This window comes from Macrobrachium rosenbergii, chromosome 9 (assembly GCF_040412425.1).
Source record: "Macrobrachium rosenbergii isolate ZJJX-2024 chromosome 9, ASM4041242v1, whole genome shotgun sequence".
Classification (NCBI taxonomy): Eukaryota; Metazoa; Arthropoda; class Malacostraca; order Decapoda; family Palaemonidae; genus Macrobrachium; species Macrobrachium rosenbergii.
Window position 1 is genome coordinate 17,785,162 of NC_089749.1, and position 10,000 is coordinate 17,795,161.

Below are 10,000 nucleotides of genomic sequence, written 5' to 3' on the forward strand. Positions count from 1 at the left end.
GTATCTTGTAACTCAGGTAATGACATATTTTTACGGACACGTTCTAAATAACCAAGCAGTTTGAGCAATGTCGAGGCAATATTTTGCGATGATTCTGCAAATACATACTTTCTGTAGTTTCTAATCCGTCTGGGAATGTAAAAGCCGTTGTGACAGTAATGCATTAGTTTTCGACATTTTTGAGGGCCAGAATGTTACAAATCAACGTCCTACAGATAAAGTATTCTTCAGAGAATCACGAATTCTCATTGATTCCCTCCGGGCACTCTATTCCCTTCCCCTGGAGGGATTCCCTCCACTTTCGGTATTCTTTAGAGGACCCAGACATCGGAAGGGAACCGCGATGGGAATTGGAATTGGGATACAAAATTTAGGTGGAAGGCCAAGTGCTAGGACCTATGTGGTCATTCAGCGCTGAAGCTACTGTAATGTTGAAACAATTGTTAGGAGAGGATGGAAAGTAAGATGAAAGAAAGTGAATATGAATGGAGGTACAGTCAAAGGAATGGAAGGGGTTGCAGCTGGTGGCCGAAGGGATGCTGCAAAGAACCTTAAATAATGCCTACAATGCACCGCGTGAGGTACACTGACGGCACTAACCCCCCTACGGGGAACAGCAATGGGTTGGTAGCCCCTGACCGTGAAGACCGTTGGCCTTGCTCTATTTCAGCCTTAGTCTGTAAACAGAATACTCCTGACCTCGCGGTTCATAGTGAGATAGAATGGTACGATATTTGTGACTGCAATCATCTTACTTGAAACTTCCTAATATTTTAGGTATTGAGTAAGTGACAATGTAATTGTGGATAGGATATGTTTAGGTATTATATAAAGTAACACACATCAAACCGTTCCAAGTATGCGTCACCATACTATGCAGCACACGATTATTTTCTTATAGTTTTAGCCAACATGTATGCCTTTGTCAGTGTTAAGTTCAATTAAAAAATGGGCAAAACATAAAACGTTTGAATTTAAAAAGTGATATTTAGAAAAATAAAGAAAAAACAATCCATCAATTATTTCTCATGTATACGCATCATTGGCGTTTCATCTGAAACACTATACAGGTGTTTTGGGATGCAGAGCACACACTTACGCCTTTAACCAAAAAAAGTTTTTCACCTACATTGAAATCTTACGGAATCTCAAACATATGTTTGGTCACACAATATGTCAGATCACACAACAAAAGATTGCAAAACTGAATTGGTCAACCTTAAGACGTCTAATGTGTGGGATAATCACTATTATGTCATAAAAGTATATGCCATTTTATTTCGATTGTCCTAAAATACCCAACTTCCTTTCAAACACCTTTTAAATTCCATCAGCTTTTGGGAAGACTTTGCTGCATTCTAATAGCACATGCATCATTTATATGGGAAGATGAAGCCGTGGGTTTAAAAATAAAGTAACTTGTAGTTTGCTAATTTTTTTACTTTTTTTCAGGGGTGTCCAATGGGAGCTGATATTCCAACAGCACTTATATACTAACAGGGGTCATATGACCCTACACTGACCTACGTAAAGTCCATGCCAGGCTAATTATGTAAATAGCATCATATAGTTAGTTGTGGTAGTTGAAGTTAACTAATATACAGAATAAAAAAGGTTTATGAGAAAAATACTGTATAGGCTACTTAGTTGATGCGATAATTATACATTATATTTTCATTAAATATACAATTTCACAACTGTACCTCTAATGACCAACTGTGATATGGACCTGCTTAATGGCATCAAGGGTTGGCCTGCAAGCTAACTATGGCCTACACGGGTAAGGCGTTTACAAAACCTTGAACATGTGTAATACACAGTTTTCGTTACTCTTCGAAAAAGTTTCATACACTAATTTAACCCATATCTCAAAAAAACTTTGGTAAGAATAAAATAGAATAGAGAATTTAGGCCAAAGGTCAAGTGCTGGGACCTACCACGTCATTCAGCCTGAAAGGGAAATTGACAGGCAGTAAGAAGGTTTGAAAGGTGCAACAAAAGGAAAACCTCGCAGTTGCACTAGGAAACAATTTTTTAGATAGGGTGGGAAGTCAGATGGAAGAAAAAAAATATGAACGGAGGTACAGTAAAAGAAATGAGAGAGGTTGCAGCTAGGGGCCGATGGGACGCTGCAAAGACCCTAACTAATGCCTACAGTGCATCACGCAAGGTGCACTGACGGCTCCATCCCCCTACGGAGTATTTGGGTAAGGCAATTGTATACGTAACGGAGGCCACGTTCAGCTCAGTTCTTGTTATTTCAGAGAGAGAGAGAGAGAGAGAGAGAGAGAGAGAGAGAGAGAGAGAAAACGCATTTATATGCGTACAAAGAACATCTCATAAAATGGTTCACAACCAATTGTACTGCACCTACCGTACGATAGGCTAGCTTACCACCTGACTATTGTCATTGGGAACGGTCAGTTTATAAAACCTAAAACATGAACACAGTCCTCATTATGTTGCAAAGAAACTTTCACTTACATAACCTACCAAAAGTAGTTAAAATAGGCAAACTAACCGAAAAATTTTAAACTGAACCTTCTATTAGGAGCTATTGGGTTACAGCCACCCAGGCATGCATTGTTGCTGTGGCGGTCGAAAATCCCGTTGGGTATAGAAACATCCTTGTAAAACACATTACATCACATGGAATTACAATAAGATTAAATTAATTCGTTACAAGCATTACAGCAGAGTTTTAAATATATATATACTACACTCGTCACACGCATGTGATGCAGTATTTCAAAAACAAAACTGGATCCAGCCCTTACATCAAAATTCCAGTAATATTTGGAGGAAAGTGCGCCCCTCGTATGTTCGAGGGAATTGATACTGTACCGTTAAAAACTGGAAAGAATTTCTTTGGAAAATTAGCTACGAAACGAAAGGAGTGAGATTTTATGAATAATGTGATTGACGTCCTAATGTATGGGATCTGGCATCGCAAAACCTATGGGCATTAGCTTCAAGAGTAAATAATTTTGGATAAAAAAAAAGTCGACGGCATGTTAACTATATTTCCTATTTTAAAAACAAAGCATATTCTCTCTCTCTCTCTCTCTCTCTCTCTCTCTCTCTCTCTCTCTCTCTCTCTCTCTCTCTCTCTCATTAGCCGTAAATTCCGCGTACGTCAATAAACCCAGCTATTGCCGGGATTCCATAGTACAAAGCGAAAACTGGAAGCTGTACATTCAAAATCATTTATTCGCTTACGCCCTCCCCCTTCTCTTTACATGCGCCGCTGTTCGGCCTATTTTATAACAACGTTAAAATCGGGGTTTCCATTTATTTACCGAAACTTTAGCGAAGTCCTGCACTGTGTACATTTCGCTCGGGACAGTTGCACGCATGGCTTAGGAATTATGGTAAACAAACGAAATTCGAGAATTCGAACGTCGATTGAATTTGTTGGCCTATCCTGTGTTCGGTGTCGTACTTCGCTTTTTGTTGCGTTGACGGAATTGATCAGAAGTAAACTTTGTGTGTGTTTGTGTGTGTGAGTGTTTGTGAGTGTATTTTTTTTGTATATGTTTGTTAATGTTGGGAGTTAATGCTATGATGGTGTTAATGTTATTGATATTCGTGCTACTTTCACTTAAACAAAATTGCTGACGAATTAAAAACGGATTTCAGGCTTAAATGAAAACAAGACATTTTCCATCATAAATGAAGTCAAAACATGAAAATGAGTGAGAGAGATTTTTGTGAATATATTAAATTTATCTAAATTTTTGTTTGCCGACTATCAGTGATCCCTTCTTCCCCTGCTCGCATTCATCAAGAGTCAAGCTACCTTTTTCCTTTTGCAAAAGGAATACTGAACCCAAGCTCAAATTAGCCATCTCCCAAAATGGTCACGGAATTTAAATTACAAAGAAAAAAAAATGGGGAACTAGCAGAAAAGGACACCATAGTATGTTTCACTGTATGGAGTTCTTCATTGGAAGGGTCGGTATCGTTCTCGGCTAGCACTCTGCTGGGCCAGCGTTCGATTCCCAGGCCGGCCAATGAAGAATTAGAGGAATTTATTTCAGGTGACAGAAATTCATTTCTCGCCATAATGTGGTTCGATTCCACAACAAGCTGTAGGTCCCGTTGCTAGGTAACCAACTGGTTCTTAGCCACTTAAAATAAGTCTAATCCTTCCACCAGCCCTAGGAGAGCTGTTAATCAGCTCAGTGGTCTGGTTAAACTAAGGTGTACTTCTACTTTTCACTGTATGGAATAACTACGATTACACTACAAGAATTCTGTACTAGGCTAATTTACCTTGCCAAAACACAGGTCGGGACAAGGATTAGTGACAAATCTAGATCTAAGCGAAACTAAACGCAGTAAACCATGTTAATATCACAGAATTACGGGGTATTTCTGTAACTTCGCGCCAGTGTTACCAGACCCGTGAGTCAGCGGTACCATAACCTCAGAACAATATTGGGGCAATTTTTCTTTTCAATCGACCTCAGTTTTACCGTCTTCCGTCAGTTGCGTGATTTCTGAATACTGTATAACGTAATTAGAACGTAATTCTTTTGCATTTATAAGTTATCAGTATAGGAATTTAGCTTTTTTTCAACTATATATATACAGTATGTATATATATGTGTGTATATATATATATATATATATATATATATATATATATATATATATATATATATATATATATATATACATACAAATGTACTGTATGTATGTCTGTATGTATGTATGTATATATGTATGTATGTATATATATATATATATATATGTATATATATATATATATGTGTATATATATATATATATATATATATATATATATATGTGTGTGTGTATATGTGTATGTGTGTGTGTAAAATATCATTTACATACATACAAATAGTTGTTCATGTGCAACAGATATGCCCTAATGAATGATTTACAAATAAATAACCGACCCGTCACGACGTATGAACGAATAAAGTTCTAGAGCACTTAATGAACACCAGTTTTAATAAATGGGTCATTCTACTTTGCATGAGAGTTATCGTTTGAACTTTATGTTCCCTTCTTTAATAAAACTGTTAGAAATCACAGTTGCATGAAATCATAGCTTTATTTTGTATAGTGACATTGCACCTTCAAGCTTTCCCCGATTCTTGCTTGAGAAGACTAGATTTTTGTAAGTCACTTTATACAGAAGTCCAAAACTCATTTCTGATATTCAAATGAGGCTGGCTCTCTCTCTCTCTCTCTCTCTCTCTCTCTCTCTCTCTCTCTCTCTCTCTCATTACAAGTAAATTTCGTGTACGTCAACAGACCCAGCTATTTCCGGGATTCCGTAATGCAAAGAGAGAAACCACAAGCTGTACATTCAAATTCATTTATTTGCTTACGCTCTCCCCATTCCCTTTACATTCACCGCTCTTTGGCCTATTTTATAACAATGTTAAAATTGGGTTTTCGATTTGTTTACCGAAACGCTTTGGTAAATTCCTGCACTGTGTTCATTTTGTTCAGGACGGTTGTGTAGGATACGCATGGCTTCGAAATTATGGTAAACAGAAGAAATTCGAGAATCCGAACGTCGATTGAATTTACAGGATTATTCTGTGTTCGGTGTCGTACTTCACTGATTGTGCCCTTGTTTGGTGGATTTCAGAATTGTGTTGTGAGTGTGTGTGTGTGTGTGTGTGTGTGTGTGTGTGTGTGTGTGTGTGTGTTGTGAGTAAATGATAGGAGATAATGCTATGATGATGATAATATGGTGATAATGATATGGACATTCTTCCTACATTCACCTATAAAACAATGCCAATGAATTCACAGATTTTAAAATTAAATTAAATGAAAACTAGACATTTTACGTCACAAATAAAGTCAAAATATTAAAAAGGGGCCAAAGAAACAATATTTTCTTATGAATAAGTGAAATTTTATTTATCTAAATTTAGTTTGCTGATTTTTGGTGATTCTTGATTCAATCCGAAAAATGGAATTTTGAACCACAGATGAAACTGTTTCTCTCCCAAAACGATACTGAATTTATATCATAAATAAAATTAGTAAACTAACGCAAAAAAACACAAAAAAATATCTACCTAGACGAAGGCTCCAGAGATTCATTATAAGGAAATGATGATTCTATGCTAGGCTAATTTACCTTACCAAAACACAGCTAGGGCCAAGAAACTGTGATAAACCGAGATCTAAGCGATATTAAAAGGCAATAAACTTTGTGAATGTCACTGTAATAAGGGGTATTACTGTAACTTCGCGCCAGCGTTACCAGACCTACGAGTCAGTGTTACCATAACCTCAGAACAGTGCCTTCAAAATTGGCCTTGTCAATCGACCTGAGTGCTTTACCGTCATCCGTTCCTTGCCTAATTTCTGAATAGTATATAAGGTAATTAGAAGGTAGTTCCTGTGCAGTGATGATACATTCTTGTCTTGGCAAAAACAATGTTTCATGCTATATAGTAGCATAGGACTTTGACTTTTTCAGTTATATTTATATACTGTATATATATATACATATATATATATATATATATATATATATATATATATATATATATATATATATATATATATATACATATATATACAGTATGGAATAAAAGCACGTTAAAAGAAAAGAAGAAGAAGATACAGTATATATATACATATATATATATATATATATATATATATATATATATATAAAACATTCTATAAAATACTTATAAACATACATCCACAAATAGCTGCGTTCATGTACAACCGATATATTCCCATAATGAATGACATAAAAATACATAATAGACCTGTCACGATGTTTGAACTAATAAAATTCTAGAGCAAGTAATGAACACTCGTTTTAATAAATGGATCACGGAGCATTATATTGGACACTCGATCATCAGTAACCTTCAAAACTCATAATGTAGATATTGATGGCATTAACAACGATGAAAAAAAATACTTATTAAAAGAGATTAATAGTCTATGACTAAACTGCAAGATTTTGCTAAATGAAATGAGACATTCTACTTTCCGTAAGAGTAATATATTCTATTTTATGTCTCCTGCCGTTATAAAATTTGTTGGAAATCACAGTTGCTTGAAATCAGCTCTCTCTCTCTCTCTCTCTCTCTCTCTCTCTTTGTAACAGTGCACCTTCAAGCCTTCCCCGATTTTTGCTTAAGAAGACTAGGTATTTGAAATTATTTTATACAGACGTCCAAAACTCATCACTCATTCAAATGAGGCCAAATACAGACACTTGGAAACTCTCTCTCTCTCTCTCTCTCTCTCTCTCTCTCTCTCTCTCTCTCTCTCTCTCTATGGTGAAGGAGTTGTCTAACTGGTCGCTACATTTTTCATATGCTGACTTGATCAGTCATCCTGTCAAACTTTTAATATCATTATAGTATGTTTCAGATCTGATCAATTGTGTTTTCACATTTTACAAGTTCTACAATCTTTAGTCCTTCGCAAAGGATATTACTTTAATGAAAATATAGACATTCTTCTTCCTTCCCTCCCTCTCTCTCTCTGAGGAACATAACTCTCTGTGTTTAAGAATAAGTCTCAACATCTCTCATCCCAGACCATCCAAGACTGAAGATGCAAAATATAATGAAGATGCTTAGCAAACTCTCTCATCAGCAAGGCCTCACACTGAGGGACCTCTAACGAATTGTTAAGGTTTAGTTAGTGTAGTTCTCTCATTCCTGAAGTCAATCGAAAGAAGAAAGGCAACGTGAGAGAATTATTGCAAACGCTCATAACTACAGGAATAAATGAAGGTAAAAGCTAGTTTTGCATCCTTTACCTCAAATGAAAAAAACAAATAACAGTGGAATGAAGTATCATGGTATTCTTAAATTGTCATTCCTTAATGATGCAGATGTGTGTATAAATCTGTTGATAGCTTATATTATATATGTCTGTTTGACTTGCCATATCCATATTGAGAAACAAAAAGCAAAGAGCCTGTGCTTATAATGAGCATTATATTTTCATTCTGCGCGAGTTCACACAAGTTTAATATTCATCCCAGTAAATATCACACTGAGCTTCTAATATGTATATATGTATATGTATGTATGTATATATACATAATCGAGTATATACATATATATGTGTGTGTTTATGTATGTGTATGTATGTTTACGGCACGTGCTAGAATAAGTGCCAGAATTATAGACGCCCAAATTTCTGGCACGTATTCAGGACGTTTCAGTACGTGCCAGAATTTTGGGCGCCTAAAATTGTGGCACGTACGGGCATGTACCAGAATCTTGAGCTCTTACAAATTTTAGGCGCCGAAAATTCTGGCACGTGCCAGTAAGCGCCAGAATTTTGGGAGCCTAAAATTATGGCACGTACTGGAAGGTACCAGAATACGTGCCAAAATTTTGCGCCAACAATTCTGGCACATACTGGCACGTGGAATTTCAGGCACCCAAATTTTGTCACGTATTTTTCGCACGTTCCAGGACGCGCGCAGAATTTTAAGCGCCTAAAATTCTGCATGGCCAAAATTTTGCGCCAGAATTTGGCAATGGCTCAGAGCACGTGCCTGTATATATACAGGTACGTATTATATATATATACGTATATATATATATATATATATATATATATATATATATATATATATATATATATATATATATATATATATATATATATATATATATATATATATATATATATATATATATATATATATATATATATAATTACTGCCTTCTTCGCCAAAATATATAAGATATACATATATATATATATATATACATAAAATATTCATGGCAAGTATATATATATGTTTATTCAGGCCATTACTGCCTTCTTCATGGGTCTTAAAATATTCTGGCAAGTTTTTCTTCCGAGATTTTCTTCAGATTCTTTTCGCGTTCTTTGTCGTTCTAAGACTTGATTTTTGTTGAATATATTTTTCTCTTTGTTAATCATTTTTTTATATAAATTTTCAATATTAGCGAACATATTATCGAATCGTGTAGATATTTGTATTACTGTGCTGTATTATTATTGTACTTTATTTGTATTATAATTGAATCAAGTAGATATTAGTATTATTATATAGTATTATTTTTGCATTGTATTTGTATTATTATTATTGAATCATGTAGATATATTAGTATTATTATATAGTATTATTATTGCATTGTATTTGTATTATTATTGAATTATGTGGATATTAGTATTTTTATATAGTATTATTATTGCATTGTATTTGTATTATTATTGAATCATGTAGACATTAGTATTATTATATAGCATTATTGCTGCATTGTATTTGGATTATTATTGAATCATGTAATGTTTGTATTATTATAATGTATTATTACTGTATTGTATTTGTATTATTATTGAATCATGTAGATCTCTGTAAAAGTGATTCGTTCCAGTTCTGACAACTGATAAGTATAAGTAATTCAAGTCACCACAGAGAAATTAGTACGCAGATCTGCATATCCACATTTTGCCTTTCAAGTGGTTGCCCCTCTTTTCAATTGATTACTGTAAATCCTCCTTCAAGAACCACAGTTAGCAAAAGACTTCCTGGCCTGAGAACTCCCAGGTCAAGCTGGGTCACGTTGCCAGTTGTGGGGTCTCAGGCTGAGAAGGAATAAGACAACCACTTCATTAACGATCCTGTTTAGATTTTAGACTGAACCGATGGTTGAAATTGCTCCAAAGCAGCACAGTAAAAGGAGAGGGTCATTTTTAGTTTTCTGTACGAGAAAACTATTGTGACGGCTTTGTCTGTCCGCCCGCACTTTTTTCTGTCCGCCCTCAGATCTTCAAAGCTACTGAGGCTAGAGGGCTGCAAATTGGTATGTTGATCATCCACCCTCCAATAATCAAACATAACAAATTGCAGCCCTCTAGCCTCAGTGGTTTTTATTTTATTTAAGGTTAAAGTTATTCATTATTGTGCATCTGCCAACGATATAGGAAAGGCCACCACCGGACCGTGGTTAGTTTCACGGGCAGCGGCTCATACAGCATTATACCG

General features: G+C 35.3%; 1 protein-coding gene across 1 annotated transcript in view; it reads right to left on the reverse strand.

Moving 5' to 3' along the window:
* Positions 1 to 10,000, reverse strand: part of LOC136842053 (uncharacterized) — a 431,892-nt gene that overhangs the window by 187,253 nt on the left and 234,639 nt on the right. The gene's annotated exons all lie outside the window — the stretch shown is intronic.